We start from the raw sequence: 25,617 nt of genomic DNA, 5'->3' as shown, positions 1-25,617 counted from the left end.
GGGATTAAAGGAACTGCATTAGGCTGGTTTAAGTCATATTTATCTGATAGATTCCAGTTTGTTCTTGTAAATGAGGAATCTTCCTCACACGTTGGAGTAAGTCATGGAGTTCCTCAGGGTTCTGTGCTTGGACCGATTCTTTTTACTTTATACATGCTTCCATTAGGTAACATTATCAGACAGCATGGCATAAATTTCCATTGTTATGCTGATGATACTCAGCTGTACTTATCTATGAAACCAGATGAAACCTACAGGTTGGTCAGGCTACAAGCCTGTCTTAAAGACATAAAGACCTGGATGACTCAGAACTGTCTGCTTTTAAATTCAGACAAAACTGAAGTTGTTCTCTTTGGACCTGAGCGCTTCAGGGAGAAATTGTCTAGTTATATAGTTACTCTAGATGGTATTTCCTTGGCTTCTAGTTCTACAGTGAGGAACCTTGGAGTTATTTTTGACCAGAATTTATCATTTGACGCACATATAAAACTGGTTTCTAGGACTGCCTTCTTTCACCTTCGTAATATTGCTAAAATCAGGAACATCCTGTCTCAGGGTGATGCAGAGAAACTAGTTCATGCATTTGTTACTTCAAGATTGGACTACTGTAATTCCTTATTATTGGGCTGTCCCACATATTCTCTGAAAAGCCTCCAGCTGATCCAAAATGCTGCAGCCAGAGTTCTGATGAGAACTAACAGGAGAGATCATGTTTCTCCAGTTTTAGCTTCTCTTCATTGGCTCCCTGTTAAATTCAGAATAGAATTTAAGATTCTTCTTCTGACATATAAAGTTCTTAATGACCGAGCTCCATCATATCTTAAAGATTTAATTGTAAGATATTTTCCTAACAGAGCACTTCGCTCCCAAACTGCAGGTTTACTTGTTGTTCCCAGAGTTTCTAAAAGTAGAATGGGAGGTAGAGCCTTCAGTTATCAGGCCCCTCTCTTGTGGAATAAGCTGCCAGTAAATGTCCGGGAAGCAGACACCCTTTCCACTTTTAAGATTAGGCTTAAAACTTTTCTTTTCGATAAAGCTTACAGTTAGGGATGGCACAGGTAATCCTGAAACATCCCATAGTTAAGCTGCTATAGGCTTAGACTGCTGGGGGACCTCATCTGTCACACCTTTCCTCACTTTGCTCTCTTTTTCCCCCTGTTTAATTTCAAAATTGATTTTATGTACATGTGACATTATTGTGGTTATTAACCTATGTTTCCCTGTTCCAACAGATATCCTTTGAATGGCGTTATGGTGTTTTTCCCCCCTCTTTTCCCTCTTTTCTGTCTTCTCAAACCCCAGCTGGTCGAGGCGGATGGCCACCCTTCCTGAGTCTGGTTCTGCCAGAGGTTTCTTCCTGTTAAAAGGGAGTCGTTCCTTTCCACAGTTGCCACAGGCACGCTCAGGACGGGAGATTGGACTGAAGACACATTTCGGTGCAATCTGTTGGTTTCCTTAGCTAGGATATTAATTTTTTGAATTAGCTCTATATGAATTAATTGGATTATGATTACAATGAATTGAATTCCAATTGGCTTGAATTGGACTATATTACTTAAGTGCCTTGAGATGACAATTGTTGTAATCTGGCGCTATATAAATAAAATTGAATTGAATTGAATTGAATATGAATAAGTGGGTAGCTACTGACAAGCATTAAGCATGTCACACAGCCCAAACATATAACATTTCAGGACACACCACACAGTTAACAACCACAGTGAAGCGTGTCAAAGCCCAAACATGTAACATTCAACAGGACACTTACACAACACATTCAAATCAAACAGTCAGACAACATACAAGAACATATACCCCAGCCGGCATTGCTCCCTGCCTATTTTCGTACAGCACACTATGTGTGCGCACACCTTTATTCACAAACTCTTCAACTTATACTCTTTTACCGAAGCTGCTACAGCTCGATTGGCCGAATACCCTTTGATCCTATTTCGGTGAATTTGACATCTGCCTTACATATAACAGATTAGCGGTTTAGCAGTTTTAATTTAGTTTGAGTGAAGGAATTCATTTTATAGCAAAATCCGAAATCGTGAAGAACTCATGAAAGTAAGCTTATTCTCGGATTCCTGAAACTTTAGATTTGCTCTTTCTTTTACTGCAAAGTACAACGTTGTTTTTTTTGTTTAAATCTTTCTAGACATGGTAAATATTAAGGACAAAGCAGTTTTCACATAGTTTGAGTGAAGGAATTCATTTTATAGATAAAATCCCAAGAGTCTGCTGAGAAAAGAGAGTGAATGCGAAGTAGACTTTAACACGGCTATGGGAGCGAGCCGAGTGTGGGCTAACCAGGAGAATTGCTTGAAAGAAACGCGACCCCGAATGAGCGGTCAGAACAAAGCCTCAATACGGGATTCTCGTGGTGTTTTTGTTGCTGCCTTGTCTTTTGCACAGAGTAAAAGACAAGGCAGCCATCGAATAGGGCCCGATTGTTCCTACTTGGTCAGCCGAGGAGCAAGGGAGGGGGAGCAAGCGTCTCAACCAAGCAAAGCTCACCATGGGGAAGGTGGCTATGCCAACAAGCCTGATGCCCTGCTCCCGCAGTGACGGATAATCGTACTCTGGTTTCTCTTCATAACGTACAAGTCTTTCGCCTTTTACTAAAGATTTCTGTGGAGAGCAGCACTAATGAGTTGTTTCTATTTTTGGCAGGCTTTACCTTTGCGGGTGAAGCCCTTTCTGTCTGTGCAAAAGAAATCTTCTTACTGTGCAGAGTGACTTCTCTGAGTAGAGTCGCCTTACTTGTTGCGACTGTGCCGATGTTCGAAGCTGGAGTGCAAAGTTGTTGCTTGAATGGTGCTTGCTGGAGTGTGCGGGAGTGCAAAGTTATACCATTTAAAAGGGCTGAAGAGTGCTCAGTGCAGCGGGTGGGCGACACTCTGGCCACCTTGAAAACCGAGGTTACATCCACTACCAGGGGCAGCCCAAGTTCTGCCGCAAGTGTGGTGAGCATGGGCACCTGTTTGAGGCTTGTACCAAGGTGTTATGTGGGAAGAGCAGAGAAATTGGGCAAACTTTTGGAGAGTGTCCAAATGGCAGGAAATGTAATCTCTGTGGAGAATTAAATCACCTCTTCAGAGATTGCCCTAAATCTTTTGCCAACAAATTAAAGACGGTAAAGCCACAGTCAAGCCAACAAAGAGAAGGACCAAAGGTGGCAGTTGGTGAACAAAGTGAAGAGGTTGACCCAATAAATTCAAACTTCCCGCCAAAAGCTTGGATTGGAAGTGAGGAGCAAAAAGGGGAGGGGCCTGTAGAGGCCTCACCACTCAGTGTTGAAGTCTGTGAGAATTCACAGGCAGAGGGTGGAGCTACGCTAAATGAGGAGGAAGAGCAGACAGGTGAGTCTAGTGAAGATACTCACCTCCCCGAAGGTCAACAGAAGGTCAATTTGTTGATAGGCATTCATTTATTTGTTCACTTCTGATGAAGTTTCAACAATAAACAACAAACTTTGTATTATTAGAAAGAACCAGAATCATTCTTCAGGAATCCGACAATAAGCTCTATTTTATGAGTTATGCACGAATTCGGATTCTCCTATAAAACGAATTCATTAACTCAAACCAAGTTAAGACTGCTTTGTCCTTCATATTTATTCATGTCTAATCAAGTTTCAACGATAAACAACGTTGTACTTTGTAGAATGAGAAAGAACTTCTTCAGCAATAAGCATCTCTCGACATATGACGAAGTACAGATTTTGCTATAAAATTAATTCCTTCTATCAGTCTGACTTAAAACTGTTTGTCCTCCTTATTTATCCACTTCAAATCAAGTTTCAACAAATAAAAAAAAGTTGTAGTTTGAGAAAGTACAACTTAATCTTCAGCAATCAGTATAAAAAGAGGTGCAAATGCCAACCATACATACCTACAAGGTGGAGCGGAAGTATTCAGCTGCAAGTAGGTGTGAATGTTCGACTATAATTTGTAAAAAGCGGGTAAGAAAAGGTTCGAATGCCCGACTATATATTAACAAAAGCGGGAGGAGAGGTCTTCGGATGAGAGTGGGTGAGAATTTCCAACCTTAATCTATAAAATACGGTGAAAAAAAATATGTGAATGCCTCATAGAACACTAAAAGCGGAAGTGTTCGGCTGCAAGAAGGTGTGAATGTCCGACTATATTTGGTGAAAAGCAGGTGAAGCAAGGTCTGAATGCCCAACCTTATATCATCAAAAGCGAGATCAGAGGTGTTTGGCTGCAAGAAGGCCATAGTTTTCCAAAAGCGGGTAAGGTGCGAATGTCCGACTAAATATCAACAAAATTTGGGGCGGAGGTCTTCGGATGCAAGTGGGTGTGAATATCCCACCATACAAGTATGGTGGAGAGGAAGCTGTGAATAGCCGACCATAGTTTGGAAAAAGCGGGTAAGAAAAGGTTTGAATGCCCGAACATACACCATCAAAAGAGGGAGCGGAGGTGTTCCGCTGTACGGAGGTGTGAATGTCCAACCATAGTTGGTAAAAAGCGAGTAAGAAAAGGTTAAAATACCCGACTGTACACAATCAATAGCGGGAGCGGAGTTGTTCGGCTACAAGAAGGTGTGAAAGTCCGACCATGGTTTGTAAAAACCGGGAAGAAAAGGCTCGAAAGCCCGACTATACACCATCAAAAAGAAGGTTTGAATGTCCATCAATAATTGCTTTAAAACAAGAAAGTAAATTTTCGAATATCAAACCGCACATGATCATAAGCGGGAGAGGAGGTGTTCGGCTGCAAGAAGGTGTGAATGTCCACCCATAATTCATGAAAAATGGGTAAAACAAAAGGTGCGAATGCCTAACAATACATTATCAAAAGCAGGTGTGAATGTCAAATCATAATTTGTAAAAAGCTGATGCGAAAGGGTGAGAATGCCCGACTATACACCATCAAATGCGGGAGCGGAGGTGTTCGGCTCTGAGTAGGTGTGAATGTCCGACCATAATTGCTGAAGAATGTGTTAGAAAAGGTAAGAATGCTGGACCATACATCATCAAAAGCGGGAGAGGTGGTGTTCAGCTGCAAAAAGGTGTGACTGTTCGACTAAAGTTTGTAAAAAGTGGGTAAGACAAGGTGCGAATGCCTGACAATGTATGATCAAAAGCGGGAGCGGAGGTGTTCAGCTGCAAGAAGGTCTACATGTCCATCAATAATTGCTAGAAAATATGAAAGAAACTTTTCGAAAATCAAACCGCACATGATCATAAGTGGGATAGGAGGTGTTCAGCTGCAAGGTGTGAATGTCCACCCATAATTCCTGAAAAATGGGCAAAAAAAAGGTGTGAATGCCCAACCATACATCATCAAAAGCAGGAGTGGAAGTGTTCGGCTACAAGAAGGTGTGAACGTCCAACCAAAATATGTAAAAAGAAGTTAAGAAAAGGTTCGAATATCCAACCAAACATAATCAAAAGCGGGAGCAGAGCTGTTCGACTGCAAGTAGGTGTGAATGTCAGATCATAATTTGCAAAAAGCTGATGAGAAAGGGTGAGGATGCCCGACTATACATCATCAAATGCGGGAGCGGAGTTGTTCGGCTGTGAGTAGGTGTGAATCTCCGACCATAATTGCTGAAAAATGTGTTAGAAAAGGTAAAAATGCCGGTCCATACATCATCAAAAGCGAGAGAGGTTGTGTTCGACTGCAAGTAGGTGTGAATGTCCAGCCATAATTACTCACAAACGGGTAAGAAAAGGTAGTAGCCAGACCATATATGATCAAAACAGGGAGCGGAGGTGGTTCAGCTGCAAGAAGGTTTGAATGTCAAACTAAAGTTCAAATATATTAACAAAAGCGGGAGGAGAGGTCTTCGGATGAGAGTGGTTGAAAATTTCCAACCATAATGTATAAAATGCGGTGAAAAAAAAGGTGTGATAGAACACTAAAAGGTGGAGCGGAAGGGTTCGGCTGCAAGAAGGTGTGAATGTCCGACTATATTTGGTGAAAAGCAGGTGAAGCAAGGTCTGAATGCCCAACCTTACATCATCAAAAGCAAGATCAGAGTTGTTTGGCTGCAAGAAGGCCATAGTTTGCCAAAAGCGGGTAAGGTGCGAATGTCCGACTAAATATCAACAAAATTTGGGGCGGAGGTCTTCGGATGCAAGTGGGTGTGAATATCCCACCATACAAGTATGGTGGGTGGAGAGGAAGCTGTGAATAGCCGACCATAGTTTGGAAAAAGCGGGTAAGAAAAGGTTTGAATGCCCGAACATACACCATCAAAAGAGGGAGCGGAGGTGTTCCGCTGTACGAAGGTGTGAATGTCCAACCATACTTGGTAAAAAGCGGGTAAGAAAAGGTTAATATACCCGACTGTACACAATCAATAGCGGGAGCGGATGTGTTCGGCTACAAGAAGGTGTGACAGTCCGACCATGGTTTGTAAAAAGCCGGTAAGAAAAGGTGCGAATGTCCGACAATGTATGATCAAAAGAGAGAGCAGAGGTTTTCGGATACACGAAAGTTTGAATGTCCTACCATAGTTTGTAAATAGCGGGTAAGAAAAGGTTCAAATGCCCGACTATACACCATAAAAAGCGGGAGCGGAGGTGTTCCGCTGTAAGACGGTGTGAATGTCCGACCATAGTTTGTAAAAAGCGGGTAAGAAAAGGTTAAAATACCCGACTGTACAAAATCAATAGCGGGAGCGGAGTTGTTCGGCTACAAGACGGTGTGAAAGTACGACCATGGTTTGTAAAAAGCAGTTAAGAAAAGGTTCGAATATCCAACCAAACATAATCAAAAGCGGGAGCAGAGCTGTTCGACTGCAAGTAGGTGTGAATGTCCAGCCATAATTACTCACAAACGGGGGAAGAAAAGGTAGTATTGCCAGACCATACATGATCAAAACAGGGAGCGGAGGTTCAGCTGCAAGGTGTGAATGTCTGACTATAGTTTGTAAAAAGCGGGTAAGACAAGGTGCGAATGCCCGACAATGTATGATCAAAAGAGAGAGCGGAGGTGTTCGGCTGCAAGGTCTGAATGTCCAACCATAATTTGTAAAAACCGGGTAAGAAAAGGCTCGAAAGCCCGACTATATATCATCAAAAGCGGGAGCAGAGGTGTTCAGCTGCAAGAAGGTGTGAATGTTCGACTAAAGTTTGTAAAAAGCTGGTAAGACAAGGAGCGATGTCCCGACATTGTATGATCAAAAGCGGGAGCGGAGGTGTCCAGCTGTGAGTAGGTGTGAATGTCCGACCATAATTGCTGAAAAGTGTGTTAGAAAAGGTTAGAACACTGGACCATACATCATCAAAAGCGGGAGAGGTGGTGTTCGGCTGCAAGAAGGTGTGAAAGTCCAACAATGGTTTGTAAAAAGCGGGTAAGAAAAGGTTAAAATACCCGACTGTACACAATCAATAGCGGGAGCGGATGTGTTCGGCTACAAGAAGATGTGAAAGTCCGACCATGGTTTGTAAAAAGCGGGTAAGAAAAGGTGCGAATGTCCGACAATGTATGATCAAAAGAGAGAGCGGAGGTTTTCGGATACAAGAAGGTTTGAATGTCCCACCATAGTTTGTAAAAAGCGGGTAAGAAAAGGTTCGAATGCCCGACTATACACCATCAAAAGTGGGAGCAGAGGTGTTCCGCTGTAAGACGGTGTGAATGTCCGACCATAGTTGGTAAAAAGCGGGTAAGAAAAGGTTAAAATACCCGACTGTACACAATCAATAGCGGGAGCGGAGTTGTTCGGCTACAAGAAGGTGTGAAAGTCCGACCATGGTTTGTAAAAACCGGGAAGAAAAGGCTCGAAAGCCCGACTATACACCATCAAAAAGAAGGTTTGAATGTCCATCAATAATTGCTTTAAAACAAGAAAGTAAATTTTCGAATATCAAACCGCACATTATCATAAGCGGGAGAGGAGGTGTTCGGCTGCAAGAAGGTGTGAATGTCCACCCATAATTCATGAAAAATGGGTAAAAAAAAAGGTGCGAATGCCTAACAATACATTATCAAAAGCAGGTGTGAATGTCAGATCATAATTTGTAAAAAGCTGATGAGAAAGGGTGAGAATGCCCGACTATACACCATCAAATGCGGGAGCGGAGGTGTTCGGCTCTGAGTAGGTGTGAATGTCCGACCATAATTGCTGAAGAATGTGTTAGAAAAGGTAAGAATGCTGGACCATACATCATCAAAAGCGGGAGAGGTGGTGTTCGGCTGCAAAAAGGTGTGACTGTTCGACTAAAGTTTGTAAAAAGTGGGTAAGACAAGGTGCGAATGCCTGACAATGTATGATCAAAAGCGGGAGCGGAGGTGTTCTGCTGCAAGAAGGTCTACATGTCCATCAATAATTGCTAGAAAACATGAAAGAAACTTTTCGAAAATCAAACCGCACATGATCATAAGTGGGATAGGAGGTGTTCAGCTGCAAGGTGTGAATGTCCACCCATAATTCCTGAAAAATGGGCAAAAAAAAGGTGTGAATGCCCAACCATACATCATCAAAAGCAGGAGTGGAAGTGTTCGGCTACAAGAAGGTGTGAACGTCCAACCAAAATATGTAAAAAGAAGTTAAGAAAAGGTTCGAATATCCAACCAAACATAATCAAAAGCGGGAGCAGAGCTGTTCGACTGCAAGTAGGTGTGAATGTCAGATCATAATTTGCAAAAAGCTGATGAGAAAGGGTGAGGATGCCCGACTATACATCATCAAATGCGGGAGCGGAGTTGTTCGGCTGTGAGTAGGTGTGAATCTCCGACCATAATTGCTGAAAAATGTGTTAGAAAAGGTAAAAATGCCGGTCCATACATCATCAAAAGCGAGAGAGGTTGTGTTCGACTGCAAGTAGGTGTGAATGTCCAGCCATAATTATTCACAAACGGGTAAGAAAAGGTAGTAGCCAGACCATATATGATCAAAACAGGGAGCGGAGGTGGTTCAGCTGCAAGAAGGTTTGAATGTCAAACTAAAGTTCAAATATATTAACAAAAGCAGGAGGAGAGGTCTTCGGATGAGAGTGGTTGAAAATTTCCAACCATAATGTATAAAATGCGGTGAAAAAAAAGGTGTGATAGAACACTAAAAGGTGGAGCGGAAGGGTTCGGCTGCAAGAAGGTGTGAATGTCCGACTATATTTGGTGAAAAGCAGGTGAAGCAAGGTCTGAATGCCCAACCTTACATCATCAAAAGCAAGATCAGAGTTGTTTGGCTGCAAGAAGGCCATAGTTTGCCAAAAGCGGGTAAGGTGCGAATGTCCGACTAAATATCAACAAAATTTGGGGCGGAGGTCTTCGGATGCAAGTGGGTGTGAATATCCCACCATACAAGTATGGTGGGTGGAGAGGAAGCTGTGAATAGCCGACCATAGTTTGGAAAAAGCGGGTAAGAAAAGGTTTGAATGCCCGAACATACACCATCAAAAGAGGGAGCGGAGGTGTTCCGCTGGACGAAGGTGTGAATGTCCAACCATACTTGGTAAAAAGCGGGTAAGAAAAGGTTAATATACCCGACTGTACACAATCAATAGCGGGAGCGGATGTGTTCGGCTACAAGAAGGTGTGACAGTCCGACCATGGTTTGTAAAAAGCCGGTAAGAAAAGGTGCGAATGTCCGACAATGTATGATCAAAAGAGAGAGCAGAGGTTTTCGGATACACGAAAGTTTGAATGTCCTACCATAGTTTGTAAATAGCGGGTAAGAAAAGGTTCAAATGCCCGACTATACACCATAAAAAGCGGGAGCGGAGGTGTTCCGCTGTAAGACGGTGTGAATGTCCGACCATAGTTGGTAAAAAGCGGGTAAGAAAAGGTTAAAATACCCGACTGTACAAAATCAATAGCGGGAGCGGAGTTGTTCGGCTACAAGACGGTGTGAAAGTACGACCATGGTTTGTAAAAAGCAGTTAAGAAAAGGTTCGAATATCCAACCAAACATAATCAAAAGCGGGAGCAGAGCTGTTCGACTGCAAGTAGGTGTGAATGTCCAGCCATAATTACTCACAAACGGGGGAAGAAAAGGTAGTATTGCCAGACCATACATGATCAAAACAGGGAGCGGAGGTTCAGCTGCAAGGTGTGAATGTCTGACTATAGTTTGTAAAAAGCGGGTAAGACAAGGTGCGAATGCCCGACAATGTATGATCAAAAGAGAGAGCGGAGGTGTTCGGCTGCAAGGTCTGAATGTCCAACCATAATTTGTAAAAACCGGGTAAGAAAAGGCTCGAAAGCCCGACTATACATCATCAAAAGCGGGAGCGGAGGTGTTCAGCTGCAAGAAGGTGTGAATGTTCGACTAAAGTTTGTAAAAAGCTGGTAAGACAAGGAGCGATGTCCCGACATTGTATGATCAAAAGCGGGAGCGGAGGTGTCCAGCTGTGAGTAGGTGTGAATGTCCGACCATAATTGCTGAAAAATGTGTTAGAAAAGGTAAGAATACTGGACCATACATCATCAAAAGCGGGAGAGGTGGTGTTCGGCTGCAAGAAGGTGTGAAAGTCCAACAATGGTTTGTAAAAAGCGGGTAATAAAAGGTTCGAATGCCCGAATATACATCATCAAAAGCGGAAGCGGAGGTGTTCGGATGCAAGAAGGTGTGAACGTCCGACCAAAGTTTGTAAAAAGCAGTGAAAAGCGAGAAAAAGCTTTTCGTGAGTTTTGCATGATTCGGGATTTTGCTTATAAAATGCATTACTTCACTCAAACTATGTTAAAACTGATTTGTCCTTCATATTTACCATGTCTAGAAAGATTTAAACAAAAAAAACAACGTTGTACTTTGCAGTAAAAGAAAGAGCAAATCTAAAGTTTCAGGAATCCGAGTATAAGCCTGCTTTCATGAGTTCTGCACGATTTCGGATTTTGCTATAAAATGAATTGCTTTGCTCAAACCAAGTTAAAACTGCTTTGTCCTTCCATATTCATCAATGTCTAGATCGACTTCAACAAAGAAAAACATTGGACTTTGCAGTAGAAGAAGTTCAAATCCATCTACACATTGATAAATGCGAAGGACAAAGCAGTTCCCACTTGCCCATAAGAAAATAAGCTTATTCTCGGATTCCTGATCCTTCAGTTTTGCTCTTTCTTCTACTGCAAAATACAATGTTGTTCTTTGTTGAAGTCGATCTAGACATTGATAAATATGAATGAAAAAGCAGTTTTAACTTGGTTTGAGTGAATGAATTCATTTTATACATAAAATCCGAAATCGTGCAGAACTCATGAAAATAAGCTTATTCTCGGATTCCTAAAACTTTTGATTGGCTCTTTCTTTTACTGCAAAGTACAACGTTGTTTTTTTGTTTAAATCTATCGAGACATTGATAAATATGAAGGTAAAAGCCGTTTTAACATAGTTTGAGTGAAGGAATTGATTTTATAGATAAAATCCCAAATCATGCAGAACTCCTCAAAAGGGGCGTATGGCTTAATCACAAGTGTGGCTCTTTCTCATTCAGGGTAGTATGAGGAAGTTTATGCTTGAAATATATGTAGAAATGGGTACATATGAAGGACAAAGCAGTGTTAACTTAGTTTGAGTGAAGGAATTCATTTTATACATAAAATCCCAAATCATGCAGAACGTATGAAAAGAAGCTTATTCTCGGATTCCTGATCCTTCAGTTTTGCTCTTTCTTCTACTGCAAAATACAATGTTGTTCTTTGTTGAAGTCGATCTAGACATTGATAAATATGAAGGAAAAAGCAGTTTTAACTTAGTTTGCGTGACGGAATTCATTTTATACATAAAATCCGAAATCGTGCAGAACTCATGAAAATAAGCTTATTCTCGGATTCCTAAAACTTTTGATTTGCACTTTCTTTTACTGCAAAGTACAACGTTGTTTTTTGTTGAAATCTATCTAGACATTGATAAATACCAGTCGAAACTCTGCTGCCGCTTTTGATAATTTATGGTTGGGCATTCTTACCTTTTCTTACCCGTTTTTTACAAATTATGATCTTACATTCACACCTACTTGCAGTCGAACACCTTCTCATCCACTTATGATCATGTGCGGTTGGGCTTTCGCACCTTTTCTTACCCATTTTTCAGTAATTATGGGTGGACATTCAGACCTTCTTGCAGCCGAAAACCTCCACTCCTCTTTTGATCATACATTGTCGGGAATTCACACCTTGTCTTACCCGCTTTTTACAAACTTTAGTCGGACATTCAAACCTTCTTGCAGCTGAACCACCTCCGCTCCCTGTTTTGATCATATATGGTCTGGCAATAGTACCTTTTCTTACCCGTTTGTGAGTAATTATGGCTGGACATTCACACCTACTTGCAGCCGAACACAACCTCTCCCGCTTTTGGTGATATATGGTCCGGCATTCTTACCTTTTCTAACACATTTTTCAGCAATTATGGTTGTAGAATCACACCTACTCACAGCCGAACAACTCCGCTCCCACATTTGATAGTGTATAGTCGGGCATTCTCACCCTTTCTCAACAGCTTTTTGCAAATTATGATCTGATATTCACACCTACTTGCAGTCGAACAGCTCTGCTCCCGCTTTTGATTATGTTTGGTTGGATATTCGAACATTTTCTTAACTGCTTTTTACAAACTTTGGTCGGACGTTCACACCGTCTTGCAGCCGAACACCTCCGCTCCTGCTTTTGATGATGTATTATTTGGCATTTGCACCTTTTCTTACCCATTTTTCATTAATTTTTGGTCGGATATTCAGACCTTCTTGCACCTGAACACCTCTGCTCCCGCTTTTGATTGTGTTTGGTTAGATATTCGAACCTTTTCTTAACTGCTTTTTCACAAACTTTGGTCGGACGTTCACACCTTCTTGCAGCCGAACACCTACGCTTCCGGTTTTGATAGTGTATATTCGGGCATACGAACCTTTTCTTACCCGCTTTTTACAAACCATGGTCGGACTTTCACACCTTCTCTTAGCTGAACAACTCCGCTCCCTCTTTTGATTGTGTACAGACGGGTATTTTAACCTTTTCTTACCCGCTTTTTACCAACTATGATCGGACATTCACACCGTCTTACAGCGGAACACCTCCGCTACCTCTTTTGATGGTGTATGTTCGGGCATTCGAACCTTTTCTTACCCGCTTTTTAAAACCAGGGTCGGACTTTCACACCTTTTAGTAGCCGAACAACTCCGCTCCCGCTATTGATTGTGTACAGTCGGGTATTTTAACCTTTTCTTACACCGCTTTTTACCAACTATGGTTGGACATTCACACCTTCTTACAGCGGAACACCTCCGCTCCCTCTTTTGATGGTGTATGTTTGGGCATTCGAACCTTTTCTTACCCGCTTTTTACAAACTATGGTCGGACATTCAAACCTTCTTGTAGCCGAACACATCCACTCATGCATTTGATGATGTATGGTTGGGAATTCGCACCTTTTCTTACCCATTTTTAAGTAATTATGGGTGGACATTCACACCTTCTTGCAGCTGAACACCTCCTCTCCCGCTTATTATCATGTGCGGTTTGATATTCGAAAATTCTCTTTCATGTTTTCTAGCAATTATTGATGGACATTCAGACCTTCTTGCAGCTGAACACCTCCGCTCCAGCTTTTGATGGTGTATAGTCGGGCTTTCGAGCCTTTTCTTCCCCGGTTTTTACAAATTATGGTTGGACATTCAGACCTTCTTTCAGCCGAAAACCTCCGCTCCCTCTTTTGATCATACATTGTCGGGCATTCGCACCTTTTCTTACCCGCTTTTTACAAACTTTAGTCGGACATTAACACCTTCTTGCAGCTTAACCACCTCCGCTCCCTGTTTTGATGATGTATGGTCTGGCAATACTACCTTTTCTTACCCATTTGTGAGTAATTATGGCTGGACATTCACACCTACTTGCAGCCGAACACCACCTCTCCCGCTTTTGATGATGTATGGACCGGCATTCTTACCTTTTCTAACACATTTTTCAGCAATTATGGTTGGAGATTCACACCTACTCACAGCCGAACATCTCCGCTCCCGCATTTGATGGTGTATATTCGGGCATACGAACCTGTTCTTACCCGCTTTTTACAAACCATGGTCGGACTTTCACACCTTCTTGCAGCGGAACACCTCCTCTCCCGCTTACGATTATGTGCGGTTTGATATTCGAAAATTTTCTTTCATGTTTTATAGCAATTATTGATGGACATTCATACCTTCTTGAAGCCGAACACATCCACTCCTGCTTTTGATGATGTATGGTTGGGCATTCGAACCTACTTGTTGCCCGTTTTTCATTAATTATGGGTAGACATTCACACCTTGTCGCAGCCAAACACCTCCGCTCCCTGTTTTTATCATGTATGTTTTGACATTCGCACCTTTTCTCACCTGCTTTTTACTATTGTCGGCCAATCACAGCTTCCTCTCCACCATACTTGTATGGTAGGAAATTCTCACCCACTCTCATCCGAAGACCTCTCCTCCCGCTTTTGTTAATATCTAGTCGGGCATTCGAACCTTTTCTTACCCACTTTTTACAAATTTTGGTCGAACATTCACACCTACTTGACGCTGAATACTTCCGCTCCACCTTTTAGTGATGTATGGTTGGCATTTGCACCTTTTGTTAGCCTCTTTTTATACTGATTGCTGAAGATTAAGTTGTTCTTTCTCAAACTACAATTTTTTTTTAATTGTTGAAACTTGATTTGAAGTGGATAAATAAGGAGGACAAACAGTTTTAAGTCACGCTGATAGAAGAAATTAATTTTATAGCAAAATCTGTATTTCGTCATATGTCGAGAGATGCTTATTGCTGAAGAAGTTCTTTCTCATTCTACAAAGTACAACGTTGTTTATCGTTGAAACTTGATTAGACATGAATAAATATGAAGGACAAAGCAGTCTTAACTTGGTTTGAGTTAATTAATTCGTTTTATAGGAGAATCCGAATTCGTGCTTATTTTCGGATTCCTGAAGAATGAGTCTGGTTCTTTCTCATAATACAAAGTTTGTTGTTTATTGTTGAAACTTCATCAGAAGTGAAGAAATAAATGAATGCCTATCAACAAATGTGGGATCTAAACTCTACTGCTTCCTCTAAAATAATTTCTTTTCTCAATTCAGAAATGTGTGTGTGTAAGTCACAACACCCGTGACACCAAAACGGCTTTCTTTTCTCTCTTTTCTCTACACTCTGCACTATGAGCACACACACCAAATCAGAAAGGCTTTTTTCTCTCTTTTCTACATTATGGACTGTGGGGACACAAAACCGCTCTCTCTTTTTTTTTTTGATTGTGTGCCAGGGCGTTGTCTCACGTATTAGATTATGCTTAAGATACGAATGGGTTTATCAGTCACATCAGAATCCATACATACTGATCCTCCCGTAATAAAATGGTCGGATCTTATCAAACACACTTTGTTTCTTGTGACAATCAAGTCAGCGAAACAGCGTATACACGTCAAGACACTGAATCAAGTTTGCCACAAGCACTCATAAGTTTGGCAGTATTGCTCTGCCGTCAGCAATCATACACCCATTTTATTTTCGTGAGACATGTGCAGGCACCTGTTCATCTACTGTTCTATCACTATGAATTAGTTTATCTATTATCAATAAGGATACTTCTACAACTACTATCAAAGTATGTCCAGACTTCTTATGTTGTCAGTTGCTATATATGAATAAGTGGGTAGCTACTGACAAGCATTAAGCATGTCACACAGCCCAAACATTTCAGGACACACCACACAGTTAACAACCACAGTGAAGTGTCAAAGCCCAAACATTCAACAGGACACTTACACAACACATTCAAATCAAACAGTCAGACAACATACACGAACATATACCCCAGCCGGCATTGCTCCCTGCCTATTTTCCTACAGCTCACTATGTGTGCGCACACCTATATTCACAAACTCTTCAACTTATACTCTTTTACCGAAGCTGCTACAGCTCGATTGGCCGAATACCCTTAGATCCTATTTCGGTGAATTTGACATCTGCCTTACATGTAACAGATTAGCGGTTTAGCAGTTTTAATTTAGTTTGAGTGAAGGAATTCATTTTATAGCAAAATCCGAAATCGTGAAGCACTCATGAAAGTAAGCTTATTCTCGGATTCCTGAAACTTTAGATTTGCTCTTTCTTTTACTGCAAAGTACAACGTTGTTTTTTTTGTTTAAATCTTTCTAGACATGGTAAATATGAACGACAAAGCAGTTTTAACATAGTTTGAGTGAAGGAATTCATTTTATAGATAAAATCCCAAGAGTCTGCAGAGAAAAGAGAGTGAATGCGAAGTAGACTTTAACACGGCTATGGGAGCGAGCCGAGTGTCGGCTAACCGGGAGAATTGCTTGAAAGAAACGCGACACTGAATGAGCGGTCAGAACAAAGCCTCAATACGGGATTCTCGTGGTGTTTTTGTTGCTGCCTTGTCTTTTGCATAGAGTAAAAGACAAGGCAGCCATCGAAGAGGGCCCGATTGTTCCTACTTGGTCAGCCGAGGAGCAAGGGGGGGGGGCAAGCGTCTCAACCAAGCAAAGCTCACCACGCCTGATGCCCTGCTCCCGCAGTGACGGATAATCGTACTCTGGTTTCTCTTCATAACATACAAGTCTTTCGCCTTTTACTAAAGATTTCTGTGGAGAGCAGCACTAATGAGTTGTATCTATTTTTGGCAGGCTTTACCTTTGCGGGTGAAGCCCTTTCTGTCTGTGCAAAAGAAATCTTCTTACTTACATAGGTTAAAATACCCGACTGTACACAATCAATAGCAGGAGCGGAGTTGTTCGGCTACTAAAAGTTGTGAAAGTCCGACCATGGTTTGTAAAAAGCTGATAAGAAAAGGTGCGAATGCCCGACAATGTATGATCAAAAGAGGGAGTGGAGGTTTTCGGCTGCAAGAAGGTCTGAATGTCCAACCATAATTTGTAAAAACCGGGGAAGAAAAGGCTCGAAAGCCCGACTATACACCATCAAAAGTGGGAGCGGAGGTGTTCAGCTGCAAGACGGTCTGAATGTCCATCAATAATTGCTAGAAAACATGAAAGAAAATTTTCGAAAATCAAACCACACATGATCATAAGTGGGAGAGGAGGTGTTCAGCTGCAAGAAGGTGTGAATGTCCACCCATAATACCTGAAAAATGGGTAAAAAAAAGGTGCGAATGCCCAACCATACATCATCAAAAGCAGGAGTGCATGTGTTCGGCTACAAGAAGGTGTGAACGTCCAACCAAAGTTTGTAAAAAGCAGTTAAGAAAAGGTTCGAATATCCAACCATACATAATCAAAAGCGGGAGCAGAGCTTTTCGACTGCAAGTAGGTGTGAATGTCAGATCATAATTTGCAAAAAGCTGATGAGAAAGGGTGAGAATGCCCGACTATACACCATCAAATGCGGTAGCGGAGTTGTTCGGCTGTGAGTAGGTGTGAATCTCCAACCATAATTGCTGAAAAATGTGTTAGAAAAGGTAAAAATGCCGGTCCATACATAATCAAAATCGGGAGAGGTGATGTTCAGCTGCAAGAAGGTCTAAATGTCCATCAATAATTGCTAGAAAACATGAAAGAAAATTTTCGAAAATCAAACCACACATGATCATAAGTGGGAGAGGAGGTGTTCAGCTGCAAGAAGGTGTGAAAGTCCACCCATAATACCTGAAAAATGGGTAAAAAAAAGGTGCGAATGCCCAACCATACATCATCAAAAGCAGGAGTGCATGTGTTCGGCTACAAGAAGGTGTGAACGTCCAACCAAAGTTTGTAAAAAGCAGTTAAGAAAAGGTTCGAATATCCAACCAAACATAATCAAAAGCGGGAGCAGAGCTGTTCGACTGCAAGTAGGTGTGAATGTCAGATCATAATTTGCAAAAAGCTGATGAGAAAGGGTGAGAATGCCCGACTATACACCATCAAATGCGGGAGCGGAGTTGTTCGGCTGTGGGTAGGTGTGAATCTCCGACCATAATTGCTGAAAAATGTGTTAGAAAAGGTAAGAATGCCGGTCCATACATCATCAAAAGCGAGAGAGGTTGTGTTCGGCTGCAAGTAGGTGTGACTGTTCGACTAAAGTTTGTAAAAAGTGGGTAAGACAAGGTGCGAATGCCTGACAATGTATGATCAAAAGCGGGAGCGGAGGTGTTCAGCTGCAAGAAGGTCTACATGTCCATCAATAATTGCTAGAAAACATGAAAGAAACTTTTCGAAAATCAAACCGCACATGATCATAAGTGGGATAGGAGGTGTTCAGCTGCAAGGTGTGAATGTCCACCCATAATTCCTGAAAAATGGGCAAAAAAAAGGTGTGAATGCCCAACCATACATCATCAAAAGCAGGAGTGGAAGTGTTCGGCTACAAGAAGGTGTGAACGTCCAACCAAAATATGTAAAAAGCAGTTAAGAAAAGGTTCGAATATCTAACCATACATAATCAAAAGCGGGAGCAAAGCTTTTCGACTGCAAGTAGGTGTGAATGTCAGATCATAATTTGCAAAAAGCTGATGAGAAAGGGTGAGAATGCCCGACTATACATCATGAAATGCGGGAGCGGAGTTGTTCGGCTGTGAGTAGGTGTGAATCTCCGACCATAATTGCTGAAAAATGTGTTAGAAAAGGTAAAAATGCCGGTCCATACATCATCAAAAGCGAGAGAGGTTGTGTTCGGCTGCAAGTAGGTGTGAATGTCCAGCCATAATTACTCACAAACGGATAAGAAAAGGTAGTATTGCCAGACCATATATGATCAAAACAGGGAGCGGAGGTGGTTCAGCTGCAAGAAGGTTTGAATGTCCGACTAAAGTTCAAATATATTAAAGAAAGCGGGAGGAGAGGTCTTCGGATGAGAGTGGTTGAAAATTTCCGACCATAATGTATAAAATGCGGTGAAAAAAAGGTGTGATAGAACACTAAAAGGTGGAGCGGAAGTGTTCGGCTGCAAGAAGGTGTGAATGTCCGACTATATTTGGTGAAAAGCAGGTGAAGCAAGGTCTGAATGCCCAACCTTACATCATCAAAAGCGAGATCAGAGGTGTTTGGCTGCAAGAAGGCCATAGTTTGCCAAAAGCGGGTAAGGTGCGAATGTCCGACTAAATATCAACAAAATTTGGGGCAGAGGTCTTCGGATGCAAGTGGGTGTGAATATCCAACCATACAAGTATGGTGGAGAGGAAGCTGTGAATAGCCGACCATAGTTTGGAAAAAGCGGGTAAGAAAAGGTTTGAATACCCGAACATACACCATCAAAAGAGGGAGCGGAGGTGTTCCGCTGTACGAAGGTGTGAATGTCCGACCATAGTTGGTAAAAAGCGGGTAAGAAAAGGTTAAAATACCCGACTGTACACAATCAATAGCGGGAGCGGATGTGTTCGGCTACAAGAAGGTGTGAAAGTCCAACCACGGTTTGTAAAAAGCGGATAAGAAAAGGTGCGAATGTCCGACAATGTATGATCAAAAGAGAGAGCGGAGGTTTTCGGATACAAGAAGGTTTGAATGTCCCACCATAGTTTGTAAAAAGCGGGTAAGAAAAGGTTCGAATGCCCGAACATACACCATCAAAAGAGGGAGCGGAGGTGTTCCGCTGTAAGAAGGTGTGAATGTCAGACCATAGTTGCTAAAAAGCGGGTAAGAAAAGGTTAAAATACCCGACTGTACACAATCAATAGCGGGAGCGGAGTTGTTCGGCTACTAAAAGGTGTGAAAGTCCAACCCTGGTTTGTAAAAACCGTGTAAGAAAAGGTTCGAATGCCCGAACATACACCATCAAAAGAGGGAGCGGAGGTGTTCCGCTGTAAGACGGTGTGAATGTCCGATCATAGTTGGTAAAAAGCGGGTAAGAAAAGGTTAAAATACCCGACTGTACACAATCAAAAGAGGGAGCGGAGTTGTTCAGCTAAGAGAAGGTGTGAAAGTCCGACCATGGTTTGTAAAAAGCGGGTAAGAAAAGGTTTGTATGCCCGAATATACACTATCAAAACCGGAAGCTTAGGTGTTCCGCTACAAGAAGGTGTGAACGTCCGACCAAAGTTTGTAAAAAAGCAGTTAAGAAAAGGTTCGAATATCTAACCAAACATAATCAAAAGCGGGAGCAGAGCTGTTCGACTGCAAGTAGGTGTGAATGTCAGAGAATAATTTGCAAAAAGCTGATGAGAAAGGGTGAGAAATCCTGACTATACACCATCAAATGCGGTAGCGGAGTTGTTCGGCTGTGAGTAGGTGTGATTCTCCAACCATAATTGCTGAAAAATGTGTTAGAAAAGGTAAGAATGCCGGTCCATACATCATCATTAGCGGGAGAGGAGGTGTTCAGCTGCAAGAAGGTGTGAATGTCCAGCCATAATTACTCACAAACGGGTAAGAAAAGGTACTATTGCCAGACCATATATGATCAAAACAGGGAGCGGAGGTGGTTCAGCTGCAAGAAGGTTTGAATGTCCGACTAAAGTTTGTAAAAAGCGGGTAAGACAAGGTGTGAATGCCCGACAATGTATGATCAAAAGAGGAGCGGAGGTTTTCGGCTGCAAGAAGGTCTGAATGTCCACCCATAATTACTGAAAAATGGGTAAGAAAAGGTGCGAAAGCCCAACCGCACATGATCATAAGTGGATGAGAAGGTGTTCGACTGCAAGTAGGTGTGAATGTAAGATCATAATTTGTAAAAAGCGGGTAAGAAAAGGTAAGAATGCCCAACCATAAATTATCAAAAGCGGCAGCAGAGTTTCGGCTGGTATTTATCAATGTCTAGATAGATTTCAACAAAAACAACGTTGTACTTTGCAGTAAAAGAAAGTGCCAATCAAAAGTTTTAGGAATCCGAGAAAAAGCTTATTTTCATGAGTTCTGCACGATTTCGGATTTTATGTATAAAATGAATTTCTTCACGCAAACTAAGTTAACACTGCTTTGTCCTTCATATGTACCCATTTCTACATATATTTCAAGCATAAACTTCCTCATATTACCCTGAATGAGAAAGAGCCACACTTGTGATTAAGCCATACCTCCCTTTTGAGGAGTTCTGCATGATTTGGGATTTTATCTATAAAATTAATTCCTTCACTCAAACTATGTTAAAACGGCTTTTACCTTCATATTTATCAATGTCTCGATAGATTTAAACAAAAAAACAACGTTGTACTTTGCAATAAAAGAAAGAGCAAATCAAAAGTTTTAGGAATCCGAGAATAAGCTTATTTTCATGTGTTCTGCACGATTTCGGATTTTATGTATAAAATGAATTAATTCACTCAAACCAAGTTAAAACTGCTTTTTCCTTCATATTTATCAATGTCTAGATCGACTTCAACAAAGAACAACATTGTATTTTGCAGTAGAAGAAAGAGCAACACTGAAGGATCAGGAATCCCAGAATAAGCTTCTATTCATACGTTCTGCATGATTTGGGATTTTATGTATAAAATGAATTCCTTCACTCAAACTAAGTTAACACTGCTTTGTCCTTCATATGTACCCATTTCTACATATATTTCAAGCATAAACCTCCTCATACTACCCTGAATGAGAAAGAACCACACTTGTGATTAAGCCATACGCCCCTTTTGAGGAGTTCTGCATGATTTGGGATTTTATCTATAAAATCAATTCCTTCACTCAAACTATGTTAAAACGGCTTTTACCTTCATATTTATCAATGTCTCGATAGATTTAAACAAAAAAACAACGTTGTACTTTGAAGTAAAAGAAAGAGCCAATCAAAAGTTTTAGGAATCCGAGAATAAGCTTATTTTCATGAGTTCTGCACGATTTCGGATTTTATGTATAAAATCAATTCATTCACTCAAACCAAGTTAAAACTACTTTTTCCTTCATATTTATCAATGTCTAGATCGACTTCAACAAAGAACAACATTGTATTTTGCAGTAGAAGAAAGAGCAACACTGAAGGATCAGGAATCCGAGAATAAGCTTATTTTCTTATGGGCAAGTGGGAACTGCTTTGTCCTTCATATTTATCAATGTGTAGATGGATTTCAACTTCTTCTACTGCAAAGTCCAATGTTTTTCTTTGTTGAAGTCGATCTAGACATTGATGAATATGGAAGGACAAAGCAGTTTTAACTTGGTTTGAGCAAAGCAATTCATTTTATAGCAAAATCCGAAATCGTGCAGAACTCATGAAAGCAGGCTTATACTCGGATTCCTGAAACTTTAGATTTGCTCTTTCTTTTACTGCAAAGTACAACGTTGTTTTTTTTTGTTTAAATATTTCTAGACATGGTAAATATGAAGGACAAATCAGTTTTAACATAGTTTGAGTGAAGTAATGCATTTTATAAGCAAAATCCCAAATCATGCAGAACTCACGAAATGCTTTTTCTCGCTTTTCACTGCTTTTTACAAACTTTGGTCGGACGTTCACACCTTCTTGCATCCGAACACCTCCGCTTCCGCTTTTGATGATGTATATTCGGGCATTCGAACCTTTTTTTACCCGCTTTTTACAAACCATTGTCGGACTTTCACACCTTCTTGCAGCCGAACACCACCTCTCCCGCTTTTGATGATGTATGGTCCAGTATTCTTACCTTTTCTAACACATTTTTCAGCAATTATGGTCGGACATTCACACCTACTCACAGCTGGACACCTCCGCTCCCGCTTTTGATCATACAATGTCGGGACATCGCTCCTTGTCTTACCTGCTTTTTACAAACTTTAGTCGAACATTCCCACCTTCTTGCAGCTGAACACCTCCGCTCCCGCTTTTGATGATGTATAGTCGGGCTTTCGAGCCTTTTCTTACCCGGTTTTTACAAATTATAGTCAGACATTCACACCTTGCAGCTGAACCTCCGCTCCCTGTTTTGATCATGTATGGTCTGGCAATACTACCTTTTCTTCCCCCGTTTGTGAGTAATTATGGCTGGACATTCACACCTACTTGCAGTCGAACTGCTCTGCTCCCGCTTTTGATTATGTTTGGTTTGGATATTAAAACCTTTTCATAACTGCTTTTTACAAACCATGGTCGGACTTTCACACCTTCTTGTAGCCGAACAACTCCGCTCCCGCTATTGATTGTGTACAGTCGGGTATTTTAACCTTTTCTTACCCGCTTTTTACCAACTATGGTCGGACATTCACACCGTCTTACAGCGGAACACCTCCGCTCCCGCTTTTTATGGTGTATAGTCGGGCATTCGAACCTTTTCTTACCCGCTTTTTCCAAACTATGGTCGGCTATTCACAGCTTCCTCTCCACCATACTTGTATGGTGGGATATTCACACCCACTTGCATCCGAAAACCTCCGCCCCAATTTTGTTGATATTTAGTCGGACATTCACACCTTACCCGCTTTTGGCAAACTATGGCCTTCTTGCAGCCAAACACCTCTGATCTCGCTTTTGATGATGTAAGGTTGGGCATTCAGACCTTGCTTCACCTGCTTTTCACCAAATATAGTCGGACATTCACACCCACTTGCATCCGAAGATCTCCGCCCCAAATTTTGTTGATATTTAGTCGGACATTCGCACCTTACCCGCTTTTGGCAAACTATGGCCTTCTTGCAGCCAAACACCTCTGATCTCGCTTTTGATGATGTAAGGTTGGGCATTCAGACCTTGCTTCACCTGCTTTTCACCAAATATAGTCGGACATTCACACCTTCTTGCAGCCGAACACTTCCGCTCCACCTTTTAGTGTTCTATCACACCTTTTTTTCACCGCATTTTATACATTATGGTTGGAAATTTTCAACCACTCTCATCCGAAGACCTCTCCTCCCGCTTTTGTTAATATATTTGAACTTTAGTCGGACATTCAAACCTTCTTGCAGCTGGACCACCTCCGCTCCCTGTTTTGATCATATATGGTCTAGCAATACTACCTTTTCTTACCCGTTTGTGAGTAATTATGGCTGGACATTCACACCTACTTGCAGCCGAACACAACCTCTCTCGCTTTTGATGATGTATGGACCGGCATTCTTACCTTTTCTAACACATTTTTCAGCAATTATGGTCGGAGATTCACACCTACTCACAGCCGAACAACTCCGCTACCGCATTTGATGGTGTATAGTCGGGCATTCTCACCCTTTCTCATCAGCTTTTTGCAAATTATGATCTGACATTCACACCTACTTGCAGTCGAACAGCTCTGCTCCCGCTTTTCATTATGTTTGGTTGGATATTCGAACCTTTTCTTAACTGCTTTTTACAAACTTTGGTTGGACGTTCACACCTTCTTGTAGCCGAACACATGCACTCCTGCTTTTGATGATGTATGGTTGGGCATTCGCACCTTTTTTTTACCCATTTTTCAGGTATTATGGGTGGACATTCACACCTTCTTGCAGCTGAACACCTCCTCTCCCACTTATGATCATGTGTGGTTTGATTTTCGAAAATTTTCTTTCATGTTTTCTAGCAATTATTGATGGACATTTAGACCTTCTTGCAGCTGAACACCACCTCTCCCGATTTTGATGATGTATGGACCGGCATTTTTACCTTTTCTAACACATTTTTCAGCAATTATGGTTGGAGATTCACACCTACTCACAGCCGAACAACTCCGCTACCGCATTTGATGGTGTATAGTCGGGCATTCTCACCCTTTCTCATCAGCTTTTTGCAAATTATGATCTGACATTCACACCTACTTCCAGTCGAACAGCTCTGCTCCCACTTTTGATTATGTTTGGTTAGATATTCGAACCTTTTCTTAACTGCTTTTTACAAACTCTGGTCGGACGTTCACAATATCTTGCAGCCGAACACCTCCGCTTCCGCTTTTGATGGTGTATATTCGGGCATACGAACCTTTTCTTACCCGCTTTTTACAAACCAAGGTCGGACTTTCACACCTTCTCTTAGCTGAACAACTCCGCTCCCTCTTTTGATTGTGTACAGTCGGGTAATTTAACCTTTTCTTACCCGCTTTTTACCATCTATGGTCGGACATTCACACCGTCTTACAGCGGAACACCTCCGCTCCCTCTTTTGATGATGTATGGTTAGGCATTCGCACCTTTTCTTACCCATTTTTCAGTAATTATGGGTAGACATTCACACCTTCTTGCAGCTGAACACCTCCTCTCCCGCTTATGATCATGTGCAGTTTGATATTCGAAAATTTTCTTTCATGTTTTCTAGCAATTATTGTGGACATTCAGCCCGTCTTGCAGCTGAACACCTCCGCTCCCACTTTTGATGGTGTATAGTCGGGCTTTCGAGCCTTTTCTTCCCCGGTTTTTACAAATTATGGTTGGACATTCAGACCTTCTTGCAGCCGAAAACCTCCACTCCCTCTTTTGATCATACATTGTCGGGCATTCGCACCTTTTCTTACCCGCTTTTTACAAACCATGGTCGGACTTTCACACCTTTTAGTAGCCGAACAACTCCGCTCCCGCTATTGATTGTGTACAGTCGGGTATTTTAACCTTTTCTTACCCGCTTTTTACCAACTATGGTTGGACATTCACACCTTCTTACAGCAGAACACCTCCGCTCCCTGTTTTGATTATGTATGGTTTGACATTTGCACCTTCTCTCACCCGCCTTTTACTATGGTCGGCCATTCACAGCTTCCTCTCCACCATACTTGTATGGTGGGATATTCACACCCACTTGCATCCGAAGACCTCCGCCCCAAATTTTGTTGATATTTAGTCGGACATTCGCACCTTACCCGCTTTTGGCAAACTATGGCCTTCTTGCAGCCAAACACCTC

At 41.7% G+C, this 25,617-nt stretch overlaps 2 non-coding genes across 2 annotated transcripts; both read left to right on the top strand.

Annotated features, from left to right (window-relative positions):
• The first annotated feature begins 2,580 nt into the window (after positions 1-2,580).
• On the top strand, positions 2,581-2,694 carry LOC140287494 (U5 spliceosomal RNA). Its single transcript, XR_011911651.1, has one exon. It is a non-coding gene; the product is annotated as a U5 spliceosomal RNA (small nuclear RNA).
• A 13,810-nt stretch (positions 2,695-16,504) lies between these two features.
• Positions 16,505-16,618, top strand: LOC140287490 (U5 spliceosomal RNA). Its single transcript, XR_011911647.1, has one exon. It is a non-coding gene; the product is annotated as a U5 spliceosomal RNA (small nuclear RNA).
• Positions 16,619-25,617: the final 8,999 nt, after the last annotated feature.

Source organism: Leuresthes tenuis, unplaced genomic scaffold, assembly GCF_036924035.1.
Source record: "Leuresthes tenuis unplaced genomic scaffold, fLeuTen1.0.hap1 SCAF_139, whole genome shotgun sequence".
Classification (NCBI taxonomy): Eukaryota; Metazoa; Chordata; class Actinopteri; order Atheriniformes; family Atherinopsidae; genus Leuresthes; species Leuresthes tenuis.
The sequence above is the reverse complement of the archived record's forward strand: the minus strand, read 5'-3'. Positions and strand labels throughout refer to the sequence as shown.